The sequence below is a fragment of the Rhinopithecus roxellana genome, chromosome 4 (assembly GCF_007565055.1).
Source record: "Rhinopithecus roxellana isolate Shanxi Qingling chromosome 4, ASM756505v1, whole genome shotgun sequence".
Lineage (NCBI taxonomy): Eukaryota > Metazoa > Chordata > Mammalia > Primates > Cercopithecidae > Rhinopithecus > Rhinopithecus roxellana.
Genome location: NC_044552.1, coordinates 34,700,033 through 34,711,301, shown reverse-complemented (window position 1 = coordinate 34,711,301; position 11,269 = coordinate 34,700,033). Strand labels below are relative to the sequence as shown.

Below are 11,269 nucleotides of genomic sequence, written 5' to 3'. Positions count from 1 at the left end.
CACATAGCTCTGGGTGGTGTATTCATTTTACTCATGCTGCTGGTAGCTCAGGCTTCTTATTTTGGGGATCCAGTATCAAATTTCCAGTGCAGAGGTGGCAGCCACACAATTGCAGTACAGTTGAGTTCCTGGCATCCAGTGTCAGCCTACTTCCTTTTGGGGAGTGATATTAAGAGTAACAGGTCTAAGGAATGCTGTAGGCAGAGGCTCCTTGGTCAGAGAGGTGTCTGACCAAGTAGCTCAGCCAGAAGACAGATGGTAGAAATGTGATGGACTGATCGCCAGTTCAACCATATCAGAAGAGAAAGGTGATTAGTGCATTGATATTGGCTGGAAGAAGGTCTCTAGTGGTATACCTTAGGGGTCTGTCTTAGCCCTGTTCCATTCAACATTGTTATCAATGACTTGGATGAAGACATGGGAGGTATGGTCCTCAACACTATGGATAACACAAAGTTGGCAAACATGTTGGGTTACAGAATCAGTTTTCAAGATGATCTTAATATCCCGAAAGACTAAGAAAAAGGTAAAACCTAACAGAATACATTTTAGTTGTGCATTGAGTCAAAAAAAAAAAAAAAAAAAAAAAGCAACTGCATAAGGACAGACTTAATAACAGTGGGTGGAAAGAAAACTTTGGAAGGAGAGGTAGTGTTCCTCTTTACATATTTATACCCCACATATTCCACAAAGGATTGTAGGGGGGCTTATAAACATACATGAAATGGGAAAGAGTTAAGACACAGTTGAGAGAATTGGGGCAAAGTTAAAAGTGGAAAAATATTAAAAGCACAGATAAGGCAAAGTCCCAGATATGCATATGGTCCAGTCCTATAGATGTTACAAAAGGTGCCCTGAGCTCCCCTGTGGCTGAAGGAAAGAGGGAAACTTGATCTAATTTGAGATGCGCATAGCAAATCTCATAAAAGATAAAACATAAAAGATAAACAAACCATTTATCCAGGAGAAGCACTGCTTTTCTTTACAGTGAAACCTGAAAGAATGTTCTCTTCTGGTTCCTTATGAAAAGGACACCTTGTGAAGCAGAGGATAAAGTCCTCAAAAGGTAGGATATCAAAACAAATTCAGTGAAAGCAATTCTACTGGGAGCCAGAAAAATTTTATCCCAACACCAGTTCTGGATTGGGGTTGAATGTTGTGTTTCTCTCTAACTCAATGTTTCTAGACTTTTCTTCATTATTGTTACCCCAAGGAAAAAAAATTCCCTCTCTTTCATTTTTCCCTATCCTAAACATTATTTTAAATAATAACATAAAATAATATAAATGTATAGAGATATAACATATGTATTGATAAATAAATGTATAGTAAAAATAAATTAAGAAATAATTAAATACTATTTTGTTGGGTAGGGTTAAACTTTGGAGGGTCATAAAACTTTGAAACATCTAAGTTTTTTCACATCCCCACCCCAGCCAATTTTCACCCCCTTGGGAGCCCTTGGAAGCATTCACACCCTGGAGAACGCATACTCTAATGAGATGGAGAATGGAATGTCCTTGGGCACTTCTCCTCAATCATAGTCACTCAAGGTGCACACTCGCTAGACAGCACTTCTCTCTGGTGAATTTCCCTCCTATTGTAATTGGTTTTTTGACTGATGTGACTCAATGGAGTACAATTAGGAGGTGGCTTTATTTTTCTCCAACTATTGTTTTCTAGCCTTCTGTTGCATTTCTCTTCCTTATTCCTGGACCATCCCTTGATGTTGTCTCAGGCACAGCCCACAGCTTTTTGGTCACCTTCAGTTATAACAACTAGTTTTATTTTGGCTGCCTCACCTCACTTTCAAGCATTGAAAGGTCATGGCCAGCTTAAATCAAAACTTCAATCTCATACCCAGCTCTACACTTCTCCCCTCCCCATCCCTCAGTTCAAGCCTGAGCTAGGTCTGCCTTGGAGAGGTGGCCTAGTCTGCTTTTTACCACCTTCCCCCACACCTTACCTCGAGTTCCTGGGCTTCCCTTTCGGGAGGAAGTCTTACCAGACCTAGAGTAGGGACACATTCCGTAGTGGTCATGTGGCCCAGATGAGAGGGATGCCCACCTCATGCCCTCTCTGTACTTGCTACTGCAAGACAGCCCAGCCAGCTTCCCACATTCCTTTACAAGTCTCTGGACAAAAAGCAGGTGCCAGCCTCCCTGTTCCAGAACCTGGGGGCAAGGGCAAGGACATTCCCAAAACTCCTGTCTGGGGAGCACCATATCAGCCTACTGGTTTCTGTGGCTCAACCAGCACCCAGCTGGGTATTGGACTCGCTCTCTCCCTCTCGAAGGCCTCCTGACCTCCCTGCTGTTCTCTTGGATCCTCGTGCCTGGCTTGAGGATGGGAGAAACATCTTCCTCCTGCCTTCATGGGGAAAGGCAGGGATGGAGAAATACCCTAGCCTTTCCTACTAGGCTGACAACTCCCTACTCTTAGAAATGTGCCTATTTCAATGGACTCACAAATCTTCCAGTATTCTCTTGGGGTGGTGGAGGTGGGATGGCAGGATTGGATCACTCATCTTTGAGTAAATCCTGCAGGTATGCTCTGATCACTTTCTTTTTAGACTGTGGGGGCACTTTTACTTATTGTTATTCACTTTAGTGCTTTAGCAGAAGTTCTGAGACTGCAGGGAAAATCCCATTTGATGTCCCATTAAGTGTTCCAACTTCCTCTTTGGCTTGGCTGCCTTGCCAGGGATCTGCTTGCCAAGGGCTCTCTAACTTTGACTCAGCACAGCCCCCTCCAGTGGTCTTAGGACCCAGATGTACAGTTGAGGTCACAGCTTTGCTCCAGGCCCTGCCTTTCCACAGTGTGCTGGGAGGCAGCTCTCCTCACCTCCTCTCTGCTGTGGAGGCTGACATCCTTCCCATTTTGCTGTGCATACCACATTTGTTAAGGGAAAGAGGAAGGAAGAATGGACATTTCTTCAATAAAGACATGTTATTTCCTTTGGCTTTGGGAGTCAGTTTTTTGTTTGCCTTTTTTTTTTTTTTTTTATGTCAACACTCTCTAAAGTTCTAAAGGTAGGAATAAGAAGGTCTAGTGTTTTTTTTTTTTATTTTTCTGTTTGTTTGTTTTGTTTTTTGTTGTTCTTTTTGGGTTAAATTAGAACCGGTGAGCCAGCTCCAACCTGGCATTTCCAACTCAAGGGACATGGTTCTGTCTCCTCTCAGCTCCGTGCACCATCTTTACCTGTTTCTTGGGTACTGAACTATGCTCAGCAGCAGGGCTGCCAGCCCTGATTTCCTGGGTCAGTCAGGCAACACATCTGAATTCTAAGAAAGCCACCTGGAGCATAACGACTTTCCTCTCCAGGTGAAACTGTGGCCAGCTAGTGAGAAAATGTAAATGAGGACAAGGGGCAACTCTGGCCACTTTTTAGTCCCATGGGCCATGTATATTAGTCACATAGGCTAGGTTTTGCTGCAATTGCAGATAACTGCACAACACAGCTTACAACAGAACTTATTTCCTACCTCTATTATGTGTCCACTGCAATCCGGCCACAACTCTGCTCCATGCTTTCTTCTCTTGGGGACCAAGCATGTTGGATAAGGCACTATCTGGAACATTTTCTGGTCATTGTGACAGCAGGAGAAGAGCCAGAGAACCACGTGCTAGCTCTTAAAACTTATACTCCAGAGTGACACATGTGACTTCTGCTCACATTTCATGGGCCAAAGCAAGTCATTTGGCCAGAGCTGCATACATCAGAAAGGAGGTGTCTGTTTCTCCTGCAGGGAGGGGCACTGACTATTCGGGACAGTCTTTCTCCAGGAGGATACCAGTTCTGCCTAAAATATAGCAGTTGCATGCCATTTAGAAATCTGACAAACAGGATTGTCAGAAAAGATCTGAAGGAAGCTGCCATGTGGGGAATTGTAATTTTTTTCCCCTAAAGATTATTTCATGCTTGTTGGATCCATCATATTCTGAAATCCTTTTGCTGTCCAACAAATATCGATAAGTGGAAGCTGTTCAGTCACACAGTTCTTAGGCATATCATGCCATAGCTCCCTGACATATGCCTACTGGCTGCCTTAATTTTCTCCCAATTTCTAGCTCCATGTTCCCCCATCTCCCTCCCCACCCCTCATCTTTTTTTTTTTTTTTTTTTTTTTTGCCCTTCTTCATTTCTTCTTTGGTCTCCAAAACCCAGATGACTGTGACTTTTCTGTGATCACCTAAGATTTTCAAGTTCCTTCCTCAACAGACTGGTAATTTCCACTTGGAGCATTTACCCACTATTTTGTCCAGCTAAGCAATGGGTTCTTAGGAAAACTGTGTCTTTGAGAATGAATTTCCATCGGAGATAAATGATTGGCATGCTTTTTTCTCTTTATCATTAAAAATAATTTTACTATAATATTTTACTAAATTGTCTGACCAGAAAAGAAATTACCAAAAATCATAGCTACAGAGGCACTTTGACAAAGTAAATATTTAATACCTGGGACCTATTTGGTACTTTTCTCTTTGCCCCTTCTTATTACAAGTACCTGAATTCTCACGCCTGATTAACGCCAGATGGAATCTTGAAGTGTCTGGCCAAGTCCTGTGGGGGTCAGAGCCCTCCATTGTGGCTGGGCCTTGGACCAGCAGTGATCAGAAACCTTTCCTGGGGGGAGGCTTTTGTTTGCTTGCAGGAATGTTTCTGGGCCACGACCCCAGGTAGCCCATTCACTGTCCTGGCAGGGAGAGCTTATAAAAGAGGCAGCCTATTTCACTTTTGTTTTTCCTCCTTATCAACTGGAACAGTTTGTTTTGCCTACTCACAGATCCGGAATTTCAGGACTAGAAAGGGGCTCCCCTGCTGTTTTCTTCAAGTGACAAAAGGACAAAGATAGAGTTTAGCTACCTATAGTGCATTTTACTTCAGCATGAAGAATATTTATAATTGTCTTTTCCAGTATGACATTTTCCTAGCCAGTTTACTTACCTTATTTTGATGTTGAGGAGGCCCATTTCCTACCTTGTTTCCTTTTGTCTAATTTTTTACTGGTCTTAGCTGGGTCTTTTGTGAGCTGCTAATTTGCTCTCTGGTCTCTTAGTAACCAGGAACTTTTCCAGCTTGTTGCTGAATCAGACCTTGGAATTGCAAAGTTTATAACAGAACCTGCTGAAGGATAGTATCTCTCCTAGAGCCAGCAATTTTAAACCAATGTTTAAACAAGAAAATTAACCAGGGTTTCAGGACATGTACATTCACAAAGGCAACAACTGCAAAACAAATGTCTGCTTCTCCAGAATGGTTCAACTCTCTTCCGCTCCCTGCCCCAGATGGCCAAGTGCTCTGGCTTACTTTGTCTTCCCTCCTGCAACACAAGGCATTTCCCATTCCCTGTTCTTGGGCTGATGTGAAGCAAATGGAGCCTGCTCAGATAGGAAACAACTGTGCCCTGCCGGGACGAGAACCAGAAAGGGGTTCAGGGTCTGATGCTTGTTAGCAGGGGTCAGGGTCAGCTGGTCACATGGTCTTTGACAGTTTCATTCCACGTGTATTTATTTCACGCCTACTATGTGCTAGGTAGGCACCGGCCTGGGGAAATGCACAAAACACAGCTGTGTCCCTGTAGAGCTTGTAGTCTATGAAGACAAACATAAATAATCTGGGAGTCGGAGGGCGGCGGGCGGCGGGAGGGCCGAGGGCAGCGCGGGCAGGCGGGCGGCCCGCCGGCGGCACGCGGTGGGCATGGCGGGTGCAGGGCTGCGGGCGGCCACTCGGCGCTGGCTGCTGTGCGGAGGCCACGGCGGGCCGCGAACCGCCTCGTCCTCGCCCTCCTGCCCTGGCTGCGGCCCCCCGGGTCCCGGCGCCCACTGCCCCGGCGCCCCGCCCTCCACGCCCGCCCAGGCACCCGCAGGCGGCGCGGACCTCAGCGCCCACCTATGGGCTCGCTACCAGGACATGAGGAGACTGGTGCACGACCTCCTGCCCCCCGAGGTCTGCAGTCTCCTGAACCCAGCAGCCATCTACGCCAACAACAAGATCAGCCTGCGTGACGTTGAGGTCTACGGCTTTGACTACTACACCCTGGCCCAGTATGCAGACGCACTGCACCACGAGATCTTCAGCGCCGCCCGTGACATCCTAATCGAGCACTACAAGTACCCAGAGGGGATTCGGAAGTATGACTACAACCCCAGCTTTGCCATCCGTGGCCTCCACTATGACATTCAGAAGAGCCTTCTGATGAAGATTGACGCCTTCCACTACGTGCAGCTGGGGACAGCCTACAGGGGCCTCCAGCCTGTGCCAGATGAGGAAGTGATCGAGCTGTATGGGGGCACCCAGCACATCCCACTATACCAGATGAGTGGCTTCTATGGCAAGGGTCCCTCCATTAAGCAGTTCATGGACATCTTCTCGCTGCTGGAGATGGCTCTGCTGTCCTGCGTGGTGGACTACTTCCTGGGCCACAGTCTGGAGTTTGACCAAGCGCACCTCTACAAGGACGTGACGGACGCCATCCGAGACGTGCATGTGAAGGCCCTCATGTACCAGTGGATCGAGCAGGACATGAGAAGTACATCCTGAGAGGGGACGAGACGTTTCCCGTCCTGAGCCGCCTGGTGGCCCATGGGAAACAGCTGTTCCTCATCACCAACAGTCCTTTCAGCTTCGTAGACAAGGGGATGCGGCACATGGTGGGTCCTGATTGGCACCAGCTCTTCGATGTGGTCATTGTCCAGGCAGACAAGCCCAGCTTCTTCACTGACCGGCGCAAAGCCTTTCAGAAAACTCGATGAGAAGGGCTCGCTTCAGTGGGACCGGATCACCCGCTTGGAAAAGGGCAAGATCTATGGGCAGGGAAACCTGTTTGACTTCCTGCGCTTGACGGAATGGCGTGGCCCTCGCGTGCTCTACTTTGGGGACCACCTCTATAGTGACCTGGCCGATCTCATGCTGCGGCACGGCTGGCGCACGGGCGCCATCATCCCTGAGCTGGAGCGTGAGATCCGCATCATGAACACAGAGCAGTACATACACTCGCTGACGTGGTAGCAAGCACTCACGGGGCTGCTGGAGCGCATGCAGACCTATCAGGACACGGAGTCGAGGCAGGTGCTAGCTGCCTGGATGAAAGAACGGCAGGAGCTGAGGTGCATCACCAAGGCCCTGTTCAACGTGCAGTTCGGCAGCATCTTCCGCACCTTCCACAACCCCACCTACTTCTCGAGGCGCCTCGTGCGCTTCTCTGGCCTCTACATGGCCTCCCTCAGCTGCCTGCTCAACTACCGCGTGGACTTCACCTACCCGCGCCGCACACCGCTGCAGCACGAGGCTCCCCTCTGGATGGACCAGCTCTGCACCGGCTGCATGAAGACCCCCTTCCTTGGCGACATGGCCCACATCCGCTGAGGGCGCCTTTATTGTCCAGAACAGGGCCCCAGCCCTTCCCGCCGTGTCTACCCTGGGCGTCCACCCAGACAAGCAATAAAAGTGGTCTCCTCCCTAAAAAAAAAAAAAAAAAAAAAAAAAAATTAATAATAATCTGGTTATTATCCGGTGTGACAAGCCTGCACTCATGGTATAAACAAAGGACCGTGGCAGGAGAGAGGAGAACTTTGCCTGGGCAGAGGAGCGAAAGCCTATGTGAATTGACCGCACTGGAAGCAGGTGAGGGGTGTGCGGTGTGAGGAGGCAGAGGCTACCTCTCTCCACCTTCAGCACATGTGCTGCAAGTCACACACTCCTGGCATTGGTCACCTGGGGGAAGGGAACCCAAGAATATTAGCCAACATGAGAGTTTACTAGTTCTTCAGGTTGTCTATACGATGTAAAAAAGCTGCTCCAAAGCTTTGTGGCATGAAACAACCACTATTTTATTGTGATCCCAAATTCTGTGGATCAGAAGTTAGAAAAAAGCACAGAGGTGGATCTTTCGGGGAAGGACGCAAACGGGGGTGCTTTCAACCACTGGGGGCTGGAGGATCCACTTCCAATAGTTTTTTCACTCATATGTCTGGCAGCAGGGCTGGGCTGGCTTACGGGTGGGCTCAGCTGACACAGCATGGAGTTCCCAGGATTGTTGGACTTCTTTGTTTTTTTTAGACAGAGCAAGGCTGGAGTGCAGTGTTTCAATTTCGGCTCACTGCAACCTCCGCCTCCGGGGTTCAAGAGATCCTTCCACCTCAGCTCCCAAGTAAGTAGGATTACAGGTGTGCACCACCATACCCGGCTAATATTTTTGTATTTTTAGTAAAGACAGGGTTTCACCATGCTGGCCAGGTTGGTCTTGAACTCCTCCCACCTCAGGCCTCCCAAAGTGCTGGGATTAAAGGCGTGAGCCACAACACCCGGCCCATTGGACTTATTACATGAAGGCTCTGAGAGAAAATAAATGTTCTTTGAGAGTTAAGTTGAAGCTGTATGGCTTTCTATGCCCCCTACCTTGGAAGTTACATAGCATTCCTTACAAATGTACTATTGGTGGGAGGAGCCAAGGACCCATTCAAATAAAACATAGGGGACAGGGCCAGGTGTAGGGCCTCATGCCTGTAATCCCAGCTCTTTGGGAGGCTGAGGTGGGCGGATCACCTGAGGTTGGGAGTTTGAGACCAACCTGACCAACATGGAGAAGGCCCGTCTCTACTAAAAATACAAAATTAGCTGGGTGTGGTGGCACATGCCTGTAATCCAAGCTACTTGGGAGGCTGAGGCAGGAGAATCGCTTGAACCCAGGAGGCGGTGAGCCGAGATCACGCCACTACACTCCAGCCTGGGCCACAAGAGCAAGACTCCGTCTCAAAAAAAAAAAAAAAAGAGAGAGAGAGAAAGTAGGAGACATAGATCTACCTCTTGATGGAAGGAGGGTAAAAATATTTGCAGTCATGCTTAAAATACCACACAGGAAAAAAAGAGTAGTCTCAGGCCAGAAGCTGTACATTTTAGACTGACTCTGCCTCTCACTGGCCATGTGACCCTGGGGTTAGGTGCTTCATCTATAAAAGGAGGGCTTCACCAGGTTAATCTAAATTCCCTTCTAATGAGGAGCAGCAGCATAACACGTGCTCCATAATGACGTATTGATGAGGAGAGAGCTGAATTTTAACTGTAGGAATGGATCTCCAATGGAATCATGTGGATCATTAAGTAAATATGAGTTTTAGAATGTTCACACTGAAAGAAACTTAAGGAACTATGGTCTGGCTCCCTTGTTTTATAGATGGGGAAACTGGGATCTAGAGAAGCTAAAGGTCTTACCCAAGGTCTGGTAGTAAGTTAATGAGGGCCATTAAAAAATAGAAGCTGTGAACCAGGCATGGTGGCTCAGGTGTGTAATCTCATCACTTTGGGAGGCCAAGGCAGGTGGATCATGAGGTCAGGAGTTCAAGACCAGCCTGGCCAAGATGATGAAACCCTGTCTCTACTAAAACAACAACAACAACAAAACACACACACACACACACACACACACACACACACACACACACATTAGCCGAGCGTGGCGGTGGGCACCTGTAATCCCAGCTGCTTGGGAGGCTGAGGCAGGGAATTGCTTGAACCCTGGAGGTAGAGGTTGCAATGAGCCGAGATCGCACCACTGCACTCCAACCTGAGCAACAGAGGGAGACTCTGTCTCAAGAAGAATAGAAGCTGGGTCCCTGAGCCACTCATCCTATGTGCCTGCCACTCCCCATATTCCATTTGGAATTTCATTCAAACATCTACCTCCAGGAAGGCATCTCTTACATAAATTGAAGGATATCTGTAAAAAGCCATCTGGAAATTTTCCACATGTCCAACCTAAGAAGTTGTTTATTGGACTTGAGGGTGTGTAGGCCAGATCTGGCCATTGTCGCTGGGACCTCACTCAGGACTGGAGCAGGATGACAATGGAGCTGTGAGACTGGTGGGGAAGAGGTGAGTTTGCTTCTGCTTTGGGTCTTATTTTTTTCATGCTGACCATATTCAGAAATGGCTCTTGTGCATACATAATACAGTGATTGAGTTAAATAATAAATGACAAGAAAGGCCATGGGAGGTGGGAAAGCAAAGGCAAGGGAGAAGGAATCTGATTTCAGCTGAAATTGGAAAGGACAATGAGCTGCTGAAGAAGGAGACGAGATAGAAAGGCAGAAGACCCCAGAAGTAATGGAACAAGAACAGAGTAGGTGAAAGGAGCCGCGTGGCTTATTTAAGGTCCCAGGAAGGCTGAGAGCTAGAGGGGCTGAAGGGAGGGGCAAACTGAGTGTGGAAATACAGGCATGTCATTGGGTACTGGAATAAGTGAGAGGTCCTGAAGTCCCATTTAGTGCTAGGGAATAAAGCAACAAAATAGTTAGTAGGCCATGAAGCTTTGGTTCCTCATGATAAACGGGCTTTTCCAGAGCTGGATCAATCACAGACAGGACTGTAAACAGAAACAACTGACCCGGGCTGATTTTGTCATATTGTTTGGACATGGACTGGGAGCAAAGTTTATCTTTGCAAAGCTATCCATCAGGGTACTGGGAAGGATGGAGGAGAGGAAACTTTGAGGAAGCCACGTGGGTTTTTCTGGATGGAGCCTGACTCCCCATCCATCCACCCTATTTCCAGCTCACACAAATTCCATTAACTCCCTCTCTAACCAATTGCCTCCTGTTCTTACCACAATTCATGCTAGATCTACCCCCATCTCATTTCTTCTGAGCCATTCCATCCTAGTCCCAATCCATACACAAGCTTTCATCCCATTTTTCAGCATAGCCTGTCCCCCTCTCAACTCCTCATTCTTGTCTTCATTTACAATTCTCTTTATTTGGTGCTCATGAGTAAAACAGTCTAAACTTTTGCAGGATTAGACGCTCAAGATGCTAGGCCCTTTGGTGCTAGGAATTTGACATCCCTAAAGCTGGGCTTTCCATCCTTCTTATTTTCATAAATACGCAAAAGTGATATTTTTACAGCCCACTGGGCTCAGCCCAATCCAGGTCCCACCTAGCTACCCCAGGGCTGAAGTATCCAGATATACCTGGAATCAATTCTCAGCACACTGTTTGGGAGATTGTGTGGTTTGCACACCCCCAATCACAACATATTTCCCCTATAGAGTTGTATTTTACCTATTTGCCCTTTGGTAGACTCAACAAGGGACATCAGTTTCAGTGACATGAAGGCTTCATCCCTCCTCTGGTATCTAAGGCAGCAGAAAAATGGACTAGCATGGCGGGGATGCAGTTCACAGCAGGGCTTTCTCATTTGCTTTAGTTGGGAAAAAGCAGTCATGGTGTTCAAACGCACCTGGGGGGAACACTGTTGTATTAGTAACAGAGT

General features: G+C 47.4%; 1 pseudogene across 1 annotated transcript; it reads left to right on the top strand.

Annotated features, from left to right (window-relative positions):
* Positions 1-5,701: 5,701 nt before the first annotated feature.
* LOC104682921 lies at positions 5,702-7,369 on the top strand (annotated as a pseudogene). Its single transcript, XR_004056938.1, has one exon. The product of XR_004056938.1 is annotated as a 5'-nucleotidase domain-containing protein 2 pseudogene (transcript).
* The last annotated feature ends 3,900 nt before the right edge of the window (positions 7,370-11,269 follow it).